Source organism: Gymnoscopelus microlampas (assembly GCF_963454915.1).
Source record: "Gymnoscopelus microlampas genome assembly, chromosome: 18".
Taxonomy (NCBI): Eukaryota; Metazoa; Chordata; class Actinopteri; order Myctophiformes; family Myctophidae; genus Gymnoscopelus; species Gymnoscopelus microlampas.
In genome coordinates this window covers 28,893,253-28,915,768 of record NC_139955.1, presented here as the reverse complement: position 1 = coordinate 28,915,768, position 22,516 = coordinate 28,893,253, and the positions used below count along the sequence as shown (strand labels likewise).

General features: G+C 42.7%; 1 protein-coding gene across 1 annotated transcript in view; it reads left to right on the top strand.

Annotated features, from left to right (window-relative positions):
- Nucleotides 1-22,516, top strand: part of LOC311065612 (fibroblast growth factor receptor-like 1) — a 74,009-nt gene that overhangs the window by 5,230 nt on the left and 46,263 nt on the right. The window lies entirely within an intron of this gene.

Sequence of the window (22,516 nt, the reverse complement as noted above, 5' to 3'; positions counted from 1 at the left end):
AGAGGGGTGAGAGAAGAGAAGTAGAGAAAAGTAAAGAGAAATGTAAGAAAGGGTTTTGAGAAGAACGGAGCAAGGGACATGAGGGGGATGTTATGAGAATGAATATGTATAATGTGGCAAATTTTATTTGTCAAGCTTGGGAGAGAAGACAGAACAGAAATTCAGAGCTGTAATTGAATGTAATTACTGTATGTGAATATAATGTAAACATGCTGTAAGCGTAAAATGGTGTCTTAAAAACCCATGAGGGTTGGGCACTTTGTGTGTAGGACACGAAAATAAAAGAATCAATCATATCATATAGGAGAGGGCAAGGAGGATAGAGGATTGGAGAGGACAAGACGAGGAAAGAGTGAGAAAGCGTGAAGACAAAGAAGCAATAGAAATACTATACATTTAAATGAAGTTGATGACTCCATAGACTGATGCTAATGCACTGTAGGGAATGGATGACAACATCTTCCATTCATCTCTGTTGGGGTCTGGAGGTCATTTTGTACAAAATTGCTGGAATTTGGGGTGTGAGAGTCCCCAAGAGACTAAGTCAGCTCTGCTATGTGGTCAGCAGTGACGATAATAATAATTTAGTGTAGGGTTGTCCGATATTGGCTTTTTTACCGATAACCGATATACCGATATTGTCCAACTCTTAATTACCGATACCGATATCAACCGATACCGATATATGCGGGGATTATTGTGATTAGGGTAAGCTCAAATTTCATATCACACACACCATATACAGTAAGAACTCCTGTAACTTATTTATAAAGCAAAAAAAAAAATTTCTTTATGCTAATATCGGCCGATAATATCGGGAGGCCGATAATATCGGACATCCCTAATTTAGTGCCGACTCATTTTGGGTAGGAATGGATATCAAAACCCGGCTCTATTACAGACCCGGTTACAAAGTTATTGAGACGTAAAAATCAATAACGTTTGGCCTTATCGACACTCTTATGAGGTCTAGCGGGTCTGTGATGTGACTTCATAGAGCCATGTCATTTAACCAAATCATTGGGGCACAGATGGTCTTTCAGTATGTAGTACAATGTCAGTATCAATGTTCAACGCAACTCATCCTCAACATCGCATATCAGACGGTATACTCCATAGTACGATGGTGTTGCTTGACTCGCTTCCAAAAATAACAGACCTACAAGCCAACAACGTGTTACGATGTGACGATGAGTTAGTTTGTAGATCTGAAAAAGTTTGAGAACCACTGTCCTAGATGTTCTGACTATCTTCATTCTGCTTGCAGTGAAAGCAGCGATAGTTTTGAAGAGACGTTGGCTTAGGAGGTTAGGAGGTACTAGTGTCACCAGCCAACCTCCAGGAGGTACAAACACCTCTGTAATCCCTCACTGAGTGACAACAATGCATGCCATAAACACAACCTGTCGCAAGAAATGCGAAACCTCTGTACCTCCGTGACGAATTTCCCACAGCACGTAGGAGGGAGATCCAGGCATTAAAACTACCGCTTCCAGTGTTGGCTGTACACGGCTTCAGTGGCTCGAGATACAGACGGAGTGAGCTGCAGTGTTGCTAAGCAATTGAGATTACATACTGAGTGGGCGTTCAGAACTCAGAAGAGTTAGGTGGCAGTACTATGTATTACTTTTTCCCTCTCCAAACATACTTTGGATTGGCCAGCCGACTGGGTCGATCAGCAGTATTGGTAATAAATGTACGACCCACATGATCCCTACATTTACACATTCTTAGTGGGTGATATTAATACAGCGCCTGGGGAGCAAATAGGGGTCCCTTGAGCATGTGTCATAGTCTTGCTCAAGGGACACTTAGACACTTCGACTGGGTGGGCCGCGGGTGCGAACCAGGGACCTTCTGATTCCCAGTCTCGACAGTAATGTTAGACACAACTGGTTTGATCCAATGCACCTTGGCTTAAACACCACCAACCATGTCCAACACTTTCATTAAACAGACATAACATACGTTACTGTACATAGCACAAACCTAACTTGACAGTGATCCAAGAGATTGCCCAGAGATGTCTGTGTAACAGAGGCAGGTTGCCAAGGTGACTACATAAACATAGAAAAATAACCACAAAAAAAAAACACACTGGGACACTTTGATATCCCAGTAATGATGGAAAATGCTAATGTTCTGTAGCCCAGTCAGGGTACATTTAATTTAGCACAAAGTGTACTTAAGGTGCATTTAAGGGTCTATTACAGTTAAGGAAATTGCCTTCCTAGACTTGCTTTGTTTTGGCTTCAGGTACGTAATGTCCGCTCATGGAACCTTCCCTAACCTTGTGACTGGTGAGGTTAGATTATGTTTGTTATTATAGATATCAGCTGGCATCAAAAACAAAAAAATCTAACCTAGCGAGGTTTGTGGAGCCAAGGTGTCATGGCGCTAGCATGGCTGTCACTCCAAGCTTCAATGGCCAGTTTTTAATTGGTAGTTCTCTTGGCGTGTGGGGAATGCAGCTATTTTCTGTCGTGAGCTGTGAGACAGAGAGAGCACGAGAGAGACGACAGCTAGAAAGATGGGTGAAGCGGTGCGAAGAGAGAGAACTGCAACAGGACCAGAAATGCAGGTCATGCACCTGTTTTGGTGGGTGTGCGTTCAGTTAATACAATTAGTTTGAGAGTTGAGGAGTGTTAGCATATTAGAACCTCAACATGTACCCACCAACTATTCTGTGGGGAACATTAGCAGATCTACAAGCTCACAATGCTTTGCGTTGCCATCTTGTAGATCTACTATGTCTGGCGAAGAGATTCAGTGTACTGTAGAAGGAAACAACAGCCGAACAAGTACAGTTACTCAGGTCCGTCTTACTAAGAATAGAAGGTTTTAAGTGGTTAATAATTCCAGCAAAGACCACCCAACCTCTCCATCAACACTTATCTAGAGTGAGAAAGGCACAGATCACAGAGGCACAGAGACACAAAAAGCGAGAGAGAGACCAAAACACAAATAGATGATAAAAACAACGGGAAAAGGAGAGAGGAAAGAGTGAATAATAGAAGAAGACAGATAACGCATTGAGCCAAGTGTAAACAAGAACATAGACATCTTCTGCAAACATATGCAACTAGAAGACCCTGTTCATAAATACTAACACACACACACACACACACACACACACACACACACACACACACACACACACACCCTCCCTGGCCCACAACCCCTTTACAACCTCCTGTTTCACGTTCAGTCATTGCGTAGGAATGTAATTACCAGGGCAATTGTGATTAAGCTAGGTGGGAAAACATTACAGCAGTGAAAAAAGAGGATGAGAATGAGGCTGTGTAGGTGCTAGCTAGCAAGCCTAGCATTTCCCCCATGAAATCACCCATGCCATGAATATTAAGAGGAGTTTGATGTGAACTAACAACACAATGTTACATGTCCTGTTGGGCACTTTTATGCTAAAGGCCTAGCATTCAACGTTTTAGTTGTATATAGCTGGTTCCAAAAACGGCTGAAGTCTGAACTTGGTAAGGTTATGAGTGGCATTGTTGCTATTGAAGAGCAATGAATGTTAAAGTTTATTTAAAATGAATGTTAACCTGACCTGATGCCTGATCATCATTCATGCTTTTGGAATGGGAAGGAGGGAGATGTAGGCAAAGACATGAAGAGAGAGCGAGAGATGAGCAGGAGAGAGCAGCATCTTTAAACAGCAGCATATACAGACGCTACAATCATTAACCAATGCATAGGATAATATACGATTTCACTTGGTGAAACACACACACACACACACACACACACACACACACACACACACACACACACACACACACACACACACACACACACACACACACACGCACACACAAGCAAGAGCCTTTTTGAAATACCACTTGATTAATTTAATATTTCATTAGAAATTGAAAAATATTCAATAGTGTAGTAGATCTCTACAGCGCAAATCAAGGGTAATCAAACACAGCAGTGTGCATATGCGTGTGTGTCTGTGAGTGCGCTAGTGTGTGTTAGCGCGTGTTGATTACATAGTGATTAGCAGACAAAGGGCAGCTTCAAAAGGCCTAAAACACTCAGTTAGTACCTCTTGTTAAATCCTAATGCCAAATGCTGTCCAGCTGTTTTTGTGTGTTCGCTCAGTGGTAACCAGTAACATAAGTCTCCCACCCTGCATGCATCTTGCATTGGTGCTAATATGCACATTGGTGCATAGTAGAGGGTCCCATCACCCTGATCTGATGCAGTAGAGCTACTGTACTGTGTAGCATCCATAAACCTATCTGTATACCGTTGCTAAAAAAAATACTTTCACTTGAGCCCTATATATCAGTACTTTATTGTACAGCAAATAGCTGTATATAATAATATAGTTAAACTATTACTGTCGGTATCTAACTGACTAAAGTGATTAGTCAGTTAGACACTTTTTAGGAGTGCATATACAGTATAAAGGGCTACTATGTTAACATTATATTCATATTTTATTTATTTATTTTATTCTAAGTTTGAGTGGAAATGTTTTAAAGGACCTTACTTGCATATCAGGGCAGGGATCTCTCTTGACCCCTAGGTTTAGTCAAGCCTATATTAGCATCTTTAAGAGGTTTGGGTTTTATTGCCCTGTGGTTGTTAGAGGCTATTAGTGCAAGTTAAGATAAAGTCAATGTTAGCTTTGACACTGTCATGGAGGGGTAATAATAAGCCTGTCTGGCCTCTCCAAAGCGCGCGTGTGTGTGTGTGTGTGTGTGTGTGTGTGTGTGTGTGTGTGTGTGTGTGTGTGTGTGTGTGTGTGTGTGTGTGTGTGTGTGTGTGTGTGTGTGTGTGTGTGTGTGTGTGAGTGTGAGAGAGGGAGAGAGAGAGTGACAAAGGAAGAAGATAAGATAAAGAAGTAGGGGTCATAGAAAGAGCGAGAAAGAAAGAAAAACATTTAAATTACAGCAGGAGTGTTGAATGTGTGCTGCGTCTGACACACACTAACGCACACACACACAGTAAGTGTGTGATCTCATGCTCACATGGGTGTAGTTAGAGTGTGTTTATCAGCAGGAGGTCAACAAAGGAGAAAAGTGTGTTTGGGGCAAAATGAGAGCGAGAGAGAGGGAGGAGGGAACAAGGTAAAGTGAGAAAAGATTTGGTCATGTATTTCTTTCTCTAAAATTCACTGGAAGGCAGCAAGCATAGAACCTATAAAAGAGTCAAATGTCTCCATGACGTATAGTATCCACAGGTTCCCCAGTTGATATTTGTGAACGCCATTCCCAGTGGTACATGTAAATGTGTGCATCAAATGGCATATGTTTTTTCTTCTTGCATAACAACTAAGAAATAATAACTGCATAGTCAGTGTTTCTACTGTTTGTAGGACCATTGCCCTCCAATTTGAGTGGAGGAAGTGTGTGGAACAGCAATCTTTCAAATAGAAAGCACAATAAATGGAAAACGATAATAATCCTATTGATATTTTGAATGCTTGAACTATACTCCATCTCTCTACTTCTGTACTCCATCACTCCTGTCGTCCCTCTGTTCTCTCCCTTACAAGGGATGTGTGGACTGAGACTGTTCTCTCTTTCTTACAGAGATGAAGTATAGTATAGTGTGGACTGTTGTCTCTTTCTTACAGAGATGAAGTATAGCATAGTGTGGACTGTTGTCTCTTTCTAACAGAGATGAAGTATAGTATAGTGTGGACTCTTTCTAGATGTGATATATTGTGGACTGTTGTCTCTTTCTAGATGTGATATAGTGTGGACTGTTGTCTCTTTCTAGATGTGATATAGTGTGGACTGTTGTCTCTTTCTAGATGTGATATAGTGTGGACTGTTGTCTCTTTCTAGATGTGATATAGTGTGGACTGTTGTCTCTTTCTAGATGTGATATAGTGTGGACTGTTGTTTCTTTCTAGATGTGATATAGTGTGGACTGTGGACTGTTGTCTCTTTCTAGATGTGATGTAGTGTGGACTGTTGTCTCTTTCTAGATGTGATATAGTGTGGACTGTTGTCTCTTTCTAGATGTGATATAGTGTGGACTGTGGCATTACAGAGCTATATTGTGGTCTCAGTGAGGTTGGGGGTATGTTTGGTCAGTGCTACAGCACCAAGGGTCAAAGTACACCGTGCGTGTATGCGTGCGTGCGTGCGTGCGTGCGTGCGGGCGGGCGGGCGTGTGTCAGAGGGGTCAGAGAGAGCGCATGCCAGCATCATAGGAGACTGCAATAACACACCAGGAACCCCCACTGGACTACAGACACCCCTGTTGTACCATTATCCCACACACAAACACACATGCATGCATCCCCCCCGGTGTCTGCTTGTCATGTTTGTTATTTTTTATGTTGTATATGTGTGTGTATACAACATGGTATGTATAAAAATGGACCCTGAAGGGCCCTTAAGGGTGTGTGTATGTATGTATGTCTAGTTACGTACATGTATATCTCATTCACTTTAATTCCCCTTTGCTCCCCACTGCCACTTTCTTTTTGTCTCTTTCCCTTCTGTACTCCTCAGACCACTCTTTTTACCCCCCCTCCAACTCACTCTGTCTCCCTCTTCCCTCTCTCTCTCTCTCACACACACACACACACACACACACACACACACACACACACACACACACACACACACACACACACACACACACACACACACACACACACACACACACACACACACACACACACACACACACACACAAACAAAGAGAGACACACACAGAGAGACACAGACCGACACAGTCTCCAGCTGTTATTCCTGATGGCGTTACAAATGAGATGGTGAAAGGTGATCTCTAGGACGGGAGACACACACTTTTGTTTTCTTTGGGCTTTAGCCCGTCAGCCTGGGGGGGAAGCATTTCCCCCAAAGCAGCTGTGTGTGCGACTGTGCGCATATACATGTATTCATGCATGCATGTGGGTATGTAGTGTAGTATAGTGTATGTATGCTTGTATGTGCACGCCTGTGTGTGTACTGATAGGATTGCGTCTTCACGTGTAAGTGAGTATAAGAGATCAGAGGGCAGAATGACAGATTGAGGGAGAAAAAGCAGGAAACATAAAATATAAGGATAGGGGGGCTGCATAAACAAACAATACCATAATACGATCAAACCCTAAACATGATTGACATCTGACAGACAGACGTTTGCGGGCTCCTCTTTCCCCCTCTGTTCCACCCCCCAGTCTGGTTGTTTATTGGATGTACAGATGACCTCTGACCGCAGGAAGTGGAAGCTGATTAGTGGCAGGATGTTGAAGCAGACAGACTTGTTACTGCTGGAGTTTCTAGCTCTGGCATAAAAGGGGCAAGCCTCTTTTCTGCAGCTTAAGTTTCCATCCAACCGTTTTCATGCATGACTTTGACGTATCGAATTAGAAAACGGAACGGAAACGCAACAAAACAATGCAAAAAAAGTTGTTTTGTTTTCATTTACTTTATGGGAATGAAATGTGGGTTTTATTTGATTCTTAAAACACTTCATATTGTGTGTCCTGAAGAAAGAGTGAAGTTCATGTTGTTCTTATTATTTTGCTTAAATGTTATTGTGTGACCACATTTTTATTCAGTTCAACTCAATTCTGCACAAATGTACTTGGCATCGAACACAAATATTCATCCTCTTGGCAAAACAAAATCAAGAACCACTTCAATTACTTGAATATAATGACATTATATTGAGAAGGCTAAGTAGTGTAGTGTTACACACTGCATTACACATACATGTAGGTACATTATTCCATAGTGCAACTAGAGGCTTCATAAGATTTATGTTGGCTCATGGCCGATGCTGATTTCTGTCACCTCTGTATTCGATCTAATGATGAAAAATCCTCATGAATATATGAGAGACATGATTGTTCTGGGATTTTTCTTTTCCTTTTTTCCCCATTGCATTGGCATGAGTCGCATGCAGAATGGAAGACAGAAAGAAAACAACGCACAGAAGTTGAAAACCTACTTGCAATGCACACACACACACACACACACACACACACACACACACACAGGTCTTTTTCCTCAGTGCCAGCTGTCGATGTGGAATCCACACTGCAGTTGGAATGTGAGAGGACTGTGAGAGATGTGGGGGTGGGTTCGTAAGGACAGGAATTCTGCAGGGGACAGACCCTGCTGAATGTTAATGCATGTGCATTCAACATGCACATAAATGTGTGTATGTCTGTACACACTGTGTGTGTGTGTGTGTGTGTGTGTGTGTGTGTGTGTGTGCGTGTGCGTGTGCGTGTGCGTGTGCGTGTGCGTGTGCGCGCAGGTTCTCCTAACAGTGAAGTGTGGTTTTGTGTTAGCTGGTGTGTTTTCATGTGTGACAGCCTCTCTCAAATGTCATGATTTCATCCACAATCTGTCACAGATGGTGTTTACGCTAGGTTACACTTGATATCTTTTAGTCTAAACAATGGCTGAGGTCAGTTCTCTTTCCATTCTGTCTATTTCACATTTCATTGTTTCATTCATATATATAAACCCTGTTATGAGAACCGTTTTTAAATGTTTGAATCAAGCCACATCCTAATTATTGGTTTATTTGAGATTGGTTTGACAAGCCAGGTAGTTTGAAAACTACAGACTGGATGGCCATGGGATTTGCTGTGCTCCTATATGCTCACTGGAGGGTGAATCCTATAGGAATATATTGATTTTTGTGACCCCATGGCCTTTCCTCTACCAAATTCTCCACTTGCACACAAGATATCAGTGGTCCGATTGCAGTACAACTTGGAGCAGCCTGACCTCTAGGGGCCGCTGGCAGGGCTTTTAGATACTCGGGCAATCTAGTTTGAGGGTGGTAAACTGGTGCAAAATTTCTCAAAACTCAAGATTCTTCTAAAAGTGTCGTAAAAGTTAGGAAAGGTCAATACCCCACGACAATAAGACATTCTACCTAAGGCCATTGTGTGCTGACATCCAGCTGAAACCCCTGCTAGCCAGTTAGCTTTGTGTATGATTTCCTCCTGTTAACTAGGTCCTCTTGTCACACTGGTCAGCTCAGTGTATTAACCAGAGCTAATCCTCCTGTTGTTGCTGGCACCAGAGCCACAGCGGGACACAACAGGCCTATTCTTATGGGAGGCCACTTACATGTCATTAACAAAGGCACTTATGATAAGTCCATTTTCTGGGTTTTATCTGTCATGTTGTCAGGGCTCCGGGAAAGAGTGGGTGGTTGGGTGGTGTTTTTTTGTTCTTTTGTGTCTCTCAGGAAAAAAGGGGATTGCAGTTTTAGTTGTCATTGTTTTCCTCGTCTTTTTCGCATGCATGCACGCACGCACACACACCAACCAGAGAGGGAGAGAGATTAACCCACTCTGACAAGTGACATGATGACTGATTCATTTCTATTGGCATTCCGGGATTATCTTATCTCACTGTGTGTGTGTGTGTGTGTGTGTGTGTGTGTGTGTGTGTGTGTGTGTGTGTGTGTGTGTGTGTGTGTGTGTGTGTGTGTGTGTGTGTGTGTGTGTGTGTGTGTGTGTGTGTGTGTGTGTGTGTGTGTGTGTGTGTGTGTGTGTGTGTGTGTGTGTGTGCGGGACACACATGAGGACACACAGCGGGTGTCCATTATCAATCAGCACTTTTCTGCTGTGTTGTGCATGAAGTCATTTGTGTTCAACACACGTGCAGACACGCACCAATCGAGTGGGTGCATTTTTTGATATTGTTTAAGTTAATTCTATTCTAATACAGATGTTGGCATCTAGAAAATATATAACCTCTGTTCGTATTGTCACACAGCCTCCATGTGGTCATACTTTCCATGTATACAATAAATTAGACATTATTGCATGATGTTGATAGTCAGTCAGACTTAACAATAGGGAGCCAACGGACATTATAAAATAGAGACACATTTAACACACACACAGGCCTCAAATTTTGACACACACACACACACACACACACACACACACACACACACACACACACACACACACACACACACACACACACACACACACACACACACACGCAACCCCCCTCCCACATTCCACACACTCAACCATAACTTAGTCTGTTCAGGTCCCTGTCTCACCTCAACTGTGTGTATGCGTGTGTGCGTGAATGCCTGACTCTCCACCCAGTGAACCAGAAAACACATACTGTAGGTGGAGGAGGAATAAAAGGAACTGATAAGGAGGTTGAGTAGATCAGGGATTGTCACCCTTTTTTATTTCAAGGACCCGTATTAGGCCATGAACCCCCATTTGACACCATTTGTATCTCTGGGACCCCAATCTACACTGTAAGTCCTCAGTGTTCATTTAACTTTGAGAATGTACAAACAGAAGCAAGTGGGCCCGTAGGGGCCCATTTTGTTCCATTTGTATTATCTTGGCGTTACAGAACTGTGAGGGTCCATTTGGTTCCCAACTATCAATCATTTTAGCTGCAGATGCAGACCCCCTGGAACTCTCTCAAGGACCCCTGGGGGTCTCCCGGACTCCATGTTGAGAACCATTGAAGTAGCATTAAAAGTGAGGAATGTCAGTTAGATTAGTCTCATCCTTCTACATTTTTGATGTTACCATTAAGATGTTTTTTTTTATTGCTTGATTGGTGTCAGTACGTATTTCTGTTGTTATTTTTCTCCATACCTCTATTATCCTGTCTGTCTTTCCCTCTGTTTGTATTTTGTCAGTACGGCATGCCCCCTTTAGAGCAAATATTCACCTCTTATCACTAGAGTTGGCCACAGCAGGGTGGGTGGGTGTGTGTGTGTGTGTGTGTGTGTGTGTGTGTGTGTGTGTGTGTGTGTGTGTGTGTGTGTGTGTGTGTGTGTGTGTGTGTGTGTGTGTGTGTGTGAGTTGGCCACAGCAGGTGTGTGTGTGTGTGTGTGTGTGTGTGTGTGTGTGTGTGTGTGTGTGTGTGTGTGTGTGTGTGTGTGTGTGACATAGAGAGTTTGTGTTATCAGTGTTGTTAATGAGTAACAGTGTCTGCCTCCAGAGTGCTGATAAAGTCAGGTCGAGGACACAAGCGGGCACACACACACACGCGCGCACACACACACACACACACACACACACACACACACGCGCACACGCACACGCACACGCACACACACACACACACACACAGTGCCTACTATGTCTTATCTTATACCCACTGTCTTGTGTTATCTGTTAGGCACGAGGCACCCCGTAGTCCATAATGGAACACACACCTCAAATAGAAAATATGGCATTCATTTTTTACATTTTGCTAGGTTTAATGTTGTTAATATTAGTATTCAGTATAAAGCTAAAAGGTGAAAACCTTTCACCTTTACGCGTTTCGCTTCCGCTTCCTCAGGTGCTATAGTACCTGAGGAAGCGAAGCAAAATCAGTCCTGAGGAGTGTGCGGTCCCTTCTTTTGAAGGTTTTCACCTTTTAGCTTTATACATAGCTCTTGCGCTGACCTGCACCTCCAGTCGGGGTCTAACAAGGTGTGCACGAGTCCTATTTAGTTTATTAGTATTTAGTATTTAAACAAGATTTTTTTTTAACTTAAAATGTCCTAGTAAAGTATAGTGTGCAACAATTGGGTGAATATTGTTCACTGCTGACATGTAGAATGGTACAACTTTCTTTATTTTTCTTGATCTTCCTTAATCCCTTTCTTCCTTCTCTCTCGCTCTCTTTCTTCTGCCCTTCATTGTTCCTTCAATTGTCTCGGTTTGTTTTCCTCCCCTTGAATGTCACATCGTTGGGAGTTTGGAGAGGGTTGTTGGTGATGGGTCTACGTTGACATTGATTGAAAGTCGATTGACTTGAAGCCTGGAATCCATACATACACCAGCAGCACCTGCCATAGTTACACTTTTGGCTTGGAGGGAATTTGCAGCCTAACAAGTGTTTATCAGAGGTCATTGGTGAAGGTCGCATCGGCCAAACAGTGAGACTGTGTTGACATGCTGTCTGTTGCTGACGTAAAGTTAGGACCTACTTGATGTGTATTACCAAGCAATACTATATAACTGCAACAGACAATTGTAGAACAGTAGAATGTGTCCGTATGTTAATGATGTAGCTGTGTATTCAGCTCCTACCCATCTGTTGACATTAAGTTCCTCATCCTCATCCTGAGCTGGTACTGGCTTCATTGAAGACATCTGATTGTTCTAGGTATAGTAACGTATATTCACAAATTCCTTTATGCTGTTACCATAAAACAATCCTTTTTCTTGTGAGGACCAGTAAAATGGTCATTGGACATTTGGCCCTAACAAGTGTAGTAATACACACACACACACACACACACACACACACACACACACACACACACACACACACAGGCACACAGGCGCACACAAGCACACCGTGGCCTGGAATAGTACTCATGGCCTCTGACCTACTTTCCATCTCAGCTGGCCTGCTTATCGCCCTTTTTTAACCTTACCCTCTTTCTCTCCTTCACTCTTTTCTTTTCTCTCTTCTGCTCCCTCTTGTTAGCTTGTTCTCTCTCTCTTTCTTTCACCCTTCTCTCCTTCCCTCTCCGTTTCTTTACTTCTCTAACCCCTTCCCTCTCTCCCTCCTCTTTGTCCATGTGCTGATTGGCCACAGAGGTTGTGCACATAGTAGTCCCTGTGTTTTTTTTACAGCCATTAATTTGTGTGAACTAATGAAGGAGGCAGCATGTCGCATTGCCCTTAAAGAGGCTTTGTGTGATTTAAGAAGTTTCATGCCTCATCAGAAATGGACAAACTACGTGGTTACATGTGGCAGTGTGGTTTAACTACTTAAACCCTATATACTTAGTTGATTCGGGTCCCCCAGGGCTCTATACCTTCCCCCATTATTTTTTTCCCTTTACACCACATTGCTTCTCTGAAAATAGCTGTCTATTTTCATCGAATGTTTGCCTATTTTTGGTGATTGTTCACCTGTTATATCATGCCCAGAATAGGAATGCTAGGGTTCATATGGTTAAATGTAAATTGTCACTGTCCCCACTCACACAATAGAGGAGTCCTTGGTTCAAAATGTCCTTGAGCAAGGCTGTGAACCGCAGTGAACCAACTCATTGCAAGTTACTTTGGATAAGAGTTGTTTGGCTGGATACAAAAAGACATTTTTAAGTGATACATTTCAAAGTATTTCAGGGAGCTTAATATACAGTACAGGTGTCTAAATGAAACATGCCACACATGCCAAACATGTATGTGACAACCAACGCATTAATCTATTTTTGAACCCAAGTCTATCAAATCCTTATAAAAGTTCACACCCTCATTTCCTAAACAGTGAAACACAGAAATGACAACTTCCAGTTCCTAACACAACTGTTGAGGAAGTTCTTTTCATTTCACAAAGAAAAAAAACTAAATGTTTCCTCTTTAATTCAACTTTAACAATTTACAGTAGCAGGAATACGGTAAACAGGGTAGAGAGGTGGGATGGTCCTAAGTGTTATTCAAACCCACAATGCTGCTATTATATTGCTCTCCCCCCCCCCTTTCTTTTTCTTTCTTTCTTTCCCCTACCTACATCTTTGTAATTGTTGTTCAGGCCCAAGTTTCGACTTTACACACACTCACTCACACACTCTCACTCACTCACTACCACCACCCGACACAAACACATGCTGCATATGCTCATGTGTGCGCGGCACTGCGGCGCGCGCACACACACACACACACACACACACACACACACACACACTGTGGTTTCACTAAAGTGCTTCATAAGCTGTAAAAGAATTCTCAGGGTTCAAACCAGCTTCAGGTTCTTGGCGACAGGAGAACTTCATGTTCTTTCTCTCTCAGCTTCCCCAGAAAGCCTCAGTTCCCACGTTCCCCAGTTCTAATGTTCGCCATTTTCCCTTTACGAGACGCATGGCAAGCAACCACTGCCATGTTTATTTTGGGACTACAGACAGATTTAAGACCCCATGAAGTGAAACATGACTGTTGTTTTTTTTTTCTTGTTTTTTTCTTTTTAAGTCATTAAGTAATGTTCATAACCACGAGGTAGTCTGAAAAGATGATGTGAGCCACAATGTTCGAAGAATCTGCCTTTAGGAAACTTGCCCTTGAAATAAACCAAAATCTTTGTTTTCTGTTCAGTCAGTTAATCAAATTAACAGGTCAGTTGGATTGATTATTCTTTTGAGACAAATAGGAAGCAAGTGAAAAAGATAAAAACATCACACTGAATTGGTTAACGGCCTGGCCTCCCTGTCCAGTATTTAGCTATCAATCGGATGTGTGCTTTTTACTGAAGCGGCAGAAATCCCAATGCGGTGTTCTGCCTCATACGACTGATAACATTGGCATGTCTGTGGATAAGTCTTATGAATTGGAAAGTAAGGAAATAAAATAGTTTTTATTACTGGTTAAATTACTTTGTAGAATTGATAGTGATGGAATGAATGTACAGCATCGCACTATAGATAATGGCATACAGTAGATGGACCACACTTATCTATTATATATATATGCAATGGATTTTGGGTAGCCTATTCTTTTCTCACGTGATATATCCAGACATGTTCTTACTGTCCCATTTGAAGAAATTGCTAGTTAAACTCACCCCAGAACGTCATTATGCATATTTGCCATGTCATTTCTAAAGACAGAACTGCTATACAGCTATTTTCACTACCATTGCAGATCTAGATCAGCTATTTTCAAATAGCCGAGGTACAAAATAGGGATGAAGTGGTTGATGTATGTTTTATAATGTAATCATTTATATCTGCAAAGTAACTAAAGTTTTCAAATAATTGTAGTGGAGTAAAAGTACAATATTTGCCTCTGAGATGTGGAGTAGAGGTAAAAGTACTGAAAACTGTAAATACTCCAGTAAAGTAAAAGTACCTCAAAATTGTACTTAAGTTCCCCCCAACGTTCTTCATTGGTTTATGGCGCATACTCCCAGGACTGGACAAACATTGACGTTTATGTCTGAAACTATCCATGTCATATGCTTCTTGTATTATGTCAAACAGTATACACATCACATGATGACATACTGTACTGTGAACGAATAATTTGACCATTTAAATTCGATCTTGTAATGTTAAAATATAACTTACATCTAATACTTAAGCCTTGCTGAATTCTATCTCGGACCCGCTATCTCTATGATAGCGGGTCTCAACATGGGGCCCAGGGACCCCCACTGGTCCTTGAAGGCATTCCAGGAGTTCCCCAGCGAAGTGATTGGTAGTTAGGAATCAAATTCTCTATAGGTCCTTCTTCCTGGTTGTCAGAGGTTTTCCCTGCACAACAACAACAACAAGCAGACAGGTGCAGCAGAGACAGCAGAGAGATGAAAAACGGAATGGAACATTTAACCAGTTAGGCTATTAGGAGGGCTGGGCTGAATGGATGAGAGAGACAGAGAGATGGACAGAATGAGTAAAGTAAGGCAGGGTAAGGGAGCCTGAAAAGGAGAGAAAGAGAGAGAACACCAGAGTAAGCTAATTAAGGAGACAGACAGTGATAAAAAGTACATATACAATATTTGAATTATCAAGATATTAAATAATATTTCTATGGTAAGAAGTCTGAGAGAGACGCCCTAAAGTGTGTTTATGTGTGTGTGTGTGTGTGTGTGTGTTCTGAGAAATCTGAGGGGTGTAAGGCACTCAGTGGATCGGGTTGCCGTGCCAACAACTCAGCAGATTCCATAAAGTTCCCGGTGCTGACGCGCGTGCGTGTTAGAGAGGGAGCCGGGGAGAGATTTTAAAAGTAAAACATCAGCATTGAAACACTTGAGACACCTCAGCAAATTAAAGGCTCACTGAACATCACACACACAACAGCATGCATGCACTCTCTCTCTCTCACACACACACACACACACACACACACACAGTCACACACACACACAGACACAGACACACACACACACGTGCGCACACACAGCGTTGACTTCTGAACTCTGTGTCCCTGTCTGTCTGCCTACCTGCTGTGTGTGCATGTGTGTGGTGTGTCCCCTCCTAACAGGGTACAATTAGTGTATCCTCCCCAGCCTCAGGCTTACTGTTAACTGTCAGGAGTCAAGACAGACTAACAGCTAGCAGTTGACCTATTGATGGGGTGGAAGTGACTATGTTGAAACAAACGTGTGTGTGTGTGTGTGTGTGTGTGTGTGTGTGTGTGTGTGTGTGTGTGTGTGTGTGTGTGTGTGTGTGTGTGTGTGTGTGTGTGTGTGTGTGTGTGTGTGTGTGTGTGTGTGTGTGTGTGTGTGTGTGTGTGTGTGTGTGTGTGTGTGTGTGTGTGTGTGTGTGTGTGTGTGTGTGTACCTGAGAACGACAAGTGCTTAATATGTTTCCATCAGTCTACCTGTCACCTGAGGGTGAGATAAGATTAAGAGAGAGAGAAGTAAGAGTGAAGGACAGAGATTCAGCTGAGAGACGGAGAGACCAATGGAGAGAGAGAGAGAGAGTGTAATGTTTTTTTATTTCCACACAGTGATGTTTCAGCAGCGTTAACAGCTAATGTTTCTATTTTCAGTGAACATTGGGCAGAAAAATGACAGCAGTAGACATGAGAAACACAAAAGTTTAAGTCGCATGAGACTTGAATAAAATAATTGGGTGTTTGGGTCATTTTAGTTACCCGTACATACATCATATCTACAGATTGACAACGGGATTATTTTTTGCATGGAAAAGCTTTTTCTGTGAGCCTTGGTTAAATCACAGATTACGTTTTATTTGTGGAATAATGATGACAGTTGATCTGGCAATAGCATGCATACTTTCTCTATCTAATTAGTTTGTTGGTATAAATACCTATGCTATACACATACTGTATGCCATGTACTCTACATGTAAATAGATATTTATATACACACACACACTACACAGTGCGGACATACACATGCGGATAAAATTTAGAAGTAGGAACCATGCCCACAGCACATTCAAGCACCTCAAAGTGTACTATGACTAATGTACAACCGTTGCTAGTTTTCTTTACCTTCTACTTGCTATTGTTGCTGTTCTTAATCATTTTGGTAACACTTTACTTAAAGGTTGTGTCTATAATGCAATATAATCACATTTATAACGCATTATAATGCACTTATAAGGCACTATAATACTAGTTATACATGTTTATAGTTATGTATGACAACTAATTACAACGTTTATAACGTATTATAAGTGCTGGTCATAATGCATTATAAGCTCAGTGGAACAGCACATTTTCGCTACAGTACCTTAACTTAGTTATTTATAAAGTGTCTTTGTTAGAAGTTGTTATGCATAATTATAAACATTTATAACAAGTGTTATGAAGCATTATAAGTGCATTGTAATGCATTATGATGCATTATAATGCATTATAAACAAGACCTTTAAGTAAAGTGGTAGCTGGTAGTTATAATGTGCTGTTCCACTGAGTTTATAATGCATTATGACCAGCATTTGTAAATTATTATAAGTTATGATACTTCATATCCCTTGTTTTAAGTTGTTATGCATAATTATAAGCATTTATAACAAGTGTTATGATGCCTTATAAGTGCATTATAATGGGTTATAAAGGTGATTATAATGCATTATAGACGCGACCTTAGGTAAAGTGTTACCATTATTTTCTTTGTTATTGTTGCTAGTGGCTAACTTGCTACTATGTTGAGGAACCAAAATCAAAGAATGTTCCTCTTGAGTACACATATATAAGATGTCTGTCTGTCTGATCATCTATACCGATCTGTCTGTCTGACTCTCATTAAAGTTAGGGTTATCTTTCCTTCTAGCTGTTCATCTCTGTCTCTCTCAGTCTCCTCACACACTACACTAACTGTTACAGAGGCACACATGCACAGCCTAACTAACACAGTACATTAAGTGTGCGTCCCGCTGTTAAATGTTCTCCATCACATGCATTCCTTTCCTCCGCCCTCTCCCTCCAGTCTCGGTTTCCATGCCAACAACAACGTTGGGCTTGGCCCCTTCTGAGCTCATCTAACTCCCAGACCAGCCAGCAGAGGCAGAGGGCATTAAACCCTAGCCGTCTGGAGGAGTGGGTCCCAGGTTCAATCCCAGCAAGAGTCAATTCGTCTGTCAAAGTGCCCGTGAGCAATACACTGAATAGAATAGTATAAATAATAGTCCTGGCCATGGGGCGGCCATAGCTGAATGCTTAGAGAGCCCGTCTGGGAACCCAAAGGTCCCAGGTTCGATTCCAAGCCTCAGCAATGTGTCGAAGTGTCCCTGAGCAAGACACTTAACCCTAACTGCTCCCCAGTTGCCATATAATGGTGCTCACTGCTCTTAGTAGTTATTGGATGGGTAAGTGCAAGGAGTGGAGACCAAATTATATTATTATTATAATTAACAGAATTTCCAGAGCAGACCCTTACCCATGCCATTATGTGGACCCTTAAGGGCTTGTAACACTGAGAGTCAGAGTGTGCTCTCTCACAGTTACATTACCAGTGAGGGTTTTTCAGTGCAGGATGGTCGGTTAGTATTCCGTGTGTGTGTGTGTGTGTGTGTGTGTGTGTGTGTGTGTGTGTGTGTGTGTGTGTGTGTGTGTGTGTGTGTGTGTGTGTGTGTGTGTGTGTGTGTGTGTGTGTGTGTGTGTGTGTGTGTGTGTGTGTGTGTGTGTGTGTGTGTGTGTGTGCGCGTGCGTGCGTGTCTGACAGGGGCTGTTTTTTCCTGTCTTTAGACTGCAGAATGCCAGACATGCACGTCTGACCTACCTACACACTCACCACTGCCTACCGTATAAGGGGAGAGAGAGAAGGAATGGAAGGCTTAGCATAAATGTGTGTGGGTGTGGGTGGATGCTAGCTGTGTGTGTGTGTGAGCTCTCTGTGTTTGATCGAGAAAGAGAGGAAAGGCGGAAGGAGCATTGTATACAGTAATTGGCATAATTAGTATGTACATTTTTGCGTGAGTGTGTGTTTGTGTGTTTGTGTGCGTGTGTGCGTGCATGCACATATGTGCTGCACATTTGTGTGCGGGGGGGGGGGGGGGGGGGGGGGTGTAAATGTGCACACATGCCGTATATAGAGACATGCATGGGAAGCCATGGTGTCTGTCTGGCCATTTCTGTGCGTCTCTGTGTGTGTGTGTGCATCTTTTGTGCGTTTCATGAGACAGGCATGCAAGTGTCTGTAGACTGTCCCGGGTTGAGCCAATGGCAGTGAAGGGAACACCGTCGGACCCAAATGGACTAAACAGACTAGGTCTTAAAAGGCCTGCAATTTCCTTTGCACACACGCACGCACACACACGCACACACCTATACACATACGTATATATACACACTCACTAAACCACAGGCTTGGACACAGACATAAACACCATACACTATATATACACGTGTGTGTGTGTGTGTGTGTGTGTGTGTGTGTGTGTGTGTGTGTGTGTGTGTGTGTGTGTGTGTGTGTGTGTGTGTGTGTGTGTGTGTGTGTGTGTGTGTGTGTGTGTGTGTGTGTGTGTGTGTGTGTATATATATATATATATATCCCCCACATGACAGATTAAAAAGACCTTTGCACTGGTCAGGGAGAGGAGGTTGCTCCTGTGGAGGAGAGGAAAGAGGAGGTTAACTGTAGAAAGATGAGAGGTTCACTTGGAAGTTGCGCTCCCTCCAATCCGTGTGTGTGTGTGTGTGTGTGTGTGTGTGTGTGTGTGTGTGTGTGTGTGTGTGTGTGTGTGTGTGTGTGTGTGTGTGTGTGTGTGTGTGTGTGTGTGTGTGTGTGTGTGTGTGTGTGTGTGTGTGTGTGTGTGTGTGTGTGTGAACCTGCACTTTGTCTCAGAGGGCCTAGAGAAGCAGAACAGTAAATCGAGTGAGAGAGAGAGCGGAGGGAGTCGTTCTTCAACAAGTGAAGCTGACGGGGTAAAAAAAGAAGTGAGTGAAATAGGGAGAGTAGTAAAAAAAAAAAAGAAGAAAAACAGCCTTCTGAGAGAGGGAGAGAATGACGGTGAAAAGAGAGAGGTGGGAAAGGCGATGATGGGGAAAAGGAACTAATGAGGCGAGGAGAGGAGGCCATGGGACGAGAAAAGAGAGGCAGCAGGGAAGGACAGTCAGCAGAATGAGATTTCAATCTGTGTCCCTGATAGAACGGAAGAGAGAGAGAGAGAAAGGAAAAGAAGAATGAACAACAAGAGAGACAAGACAAGGATAGAAAAACAAACAGCGGAGTGGAATAGAGTTTGAAGAGATAAAGAAAAAGAGCGAGGGCAAATTAGGAGATAGAGAGGAGATGGGTTGAGAGAGAGCCGAGAAGAAAGACAGACGGGAGAGGGAGGGAGGGAGGGAGGTGGAAAGCCTTGTGTCTGGCCTTGATGAGAAAGCCATACAGTTGTGCACATTCCCTCGTCCCCGAGCGGGAGGGGAGAGAGAAGAATGGAGGGGAGGGAAAGGAGGAGGAAGGAGAGGCTCCTGTGAATACCTTTCTGTGACTAATGTCTTTTTCACACGTTTAACCTCCATCCATCCATCATTGTGTCAGAGAGCAGTCTCTCCTATAAAAACACAGAAGCCTCCTGCAACTTTCTGTGCCTACAACACTACTGTATCTGTTCTGTTCTGTTCTGTTCTCCTCTCCTCTCCTCTCCTTAACCCATTTCTGCTCGGCTCTAGTCTCCTGTAATTGGCCCCAATGGTCTGGTGGCTCCTGTTAATTCTCCTCCAGTGACCATATATTAAAACAACTCTTTCCCTTGTCCCTGTCCAAAGAAATATACGCCAAGAAAGGCACATATTATTTCTGCATTAAAGGCACCATATGTATCACTAATGTGAAATTCATATAGCAAAAGTTATATATACAAATCCTCAGTGCCATCTGCCATTTAGCGTTTGGACGTTCTTCACAAGGACAAGGTAGAAAGGACACCATGGACTTACCATTAGGTTGCACTGTTTTGTTGGAATCTTAAAATACCAGTCGACTGGGTGGACAAATCAAGTACTTCAAATATTTGAAAACATGTTCTCATTTATGTAATGTGTCTGTACCAGGCTGTACTGTGTTTTCTGTCAGATAAGCCAGTACCAGAATGGCAGACGCTGAGCTGCGTGGTTCCTGCATGTTCCTAACCTTACAGGGGCTGTTCACATGATTTATCTGATATAGTCTGTGATAGATATTTGTTACATTTCTTCTCTGGATGGAAATGTCAGTCGGTTAGTCTGTCTATCCAACACTTTATTACCCCTGAAAAATTGCCTATTTTCAAAATCTAATGGGCAGATTGCCATGAAAATTGCTGCGCACCTTCATGCTCCCTAACCATTAGTGGGGTCCCCTAAATTTTAAGTGGTCCCATGACCTTTCCTCTAGCGCCACCCTCAGGCCAAAACTGACAACTTTCTTCGCCCCACTAGTAAGAGTACGTAAGGTATGTTGGCAAGTTCAAACAACTGTGGTCTGGTTGGGTGTAAGAGATCTTCACTACTGTTATTACTAGTTAAGAGTTAACCTGTATGTTTTAGGGCGTACTAGTAAGATTGTGGGGGGAATAAATCAGTTGTTTTTGTTTTGTGAAATGCCAATTTGAATGTTTTAATAAATCCATACACACAGAATCAAAATGCCTGACGGGGTTCATCTGTGGTGGCTTGCAGTTGGTTTGTAGTCTGGTAGAATATATATATTGCAGGTTATACAGTAGGGTAACTTTTTTCAAGATTTGTTTTTGGTACTTTATGCTTTATTTGAGATAGATACAGTGAGAGAGGGGGGTGACATGCAGTAAAGGGCCCAGGGCGGATTCAAACCAGGGTCAGCTGTGAGGGCTTAATAGCCTTATCTATATAATGGCATGCTCTCTTACTCGTTGACCCACTGAGGCGCCCGTGGGGCAACTTTTTATTTCAAAGGGAGCTGATGGAACCTCCGTTCATTGAGATATGCAGTGAGTGCACACTGGTGCTAACTCTCTCTACCACTGTGTCCATCTGCCTGGATGTCTTTGTCTCATTCACTCTCCTTTCATCCCCTTTCTCTCCTCACACTCACTCCCTTAAATTCCATCCTGCCTCGTTCTCTCCCTCCCTTCATTTTGTTCCCTCCCTCCCTCTCTTCGTACCATCCTCCCTCTCTCTTGATTTGTCCTCTTGGCTCTCACCCTTATTCCCACCCGTCTCTCCTTCCATCCTTCTCTCCTTGCTCCTTTTCCCTCCCATCATCTCTTCCCCTACCGTATTCTGTCGTTCCTTCCCCTTCTCTCTCTCTCTCTCTCTCTCTCTCTCTCTCTCTCTCTCTCTCTCTCTCTCTCTCTCTCTCTCTCTCTCTCTCTCTCTCTCTCTCTCTCTCTCTCTCTCTCTCTCTCTCTCTCTCTCTCTCTCTCTCTCTGGATTCATCCCATAACCTCCCTTCCTTCAGTCAGTCAGTCATGGCAGCTTTTCCACCCACTATGTTTTTCTAGTGTGTAGTTTCTCAGTCGACCGTGCTGCTAACCGGTCAAGGTCACGCTCAATTTCATGTCTCTACTGACCAAAATAAATAAATAATATTAATATCTCTCTGGGTAGATATTAAACTGACAGATCTGCTGGCGTTTCTTGCCCTCTCTGTGGAAGCCAGCAATTCTCTGTGTAAAAAGTCAAATTGAATGTAGC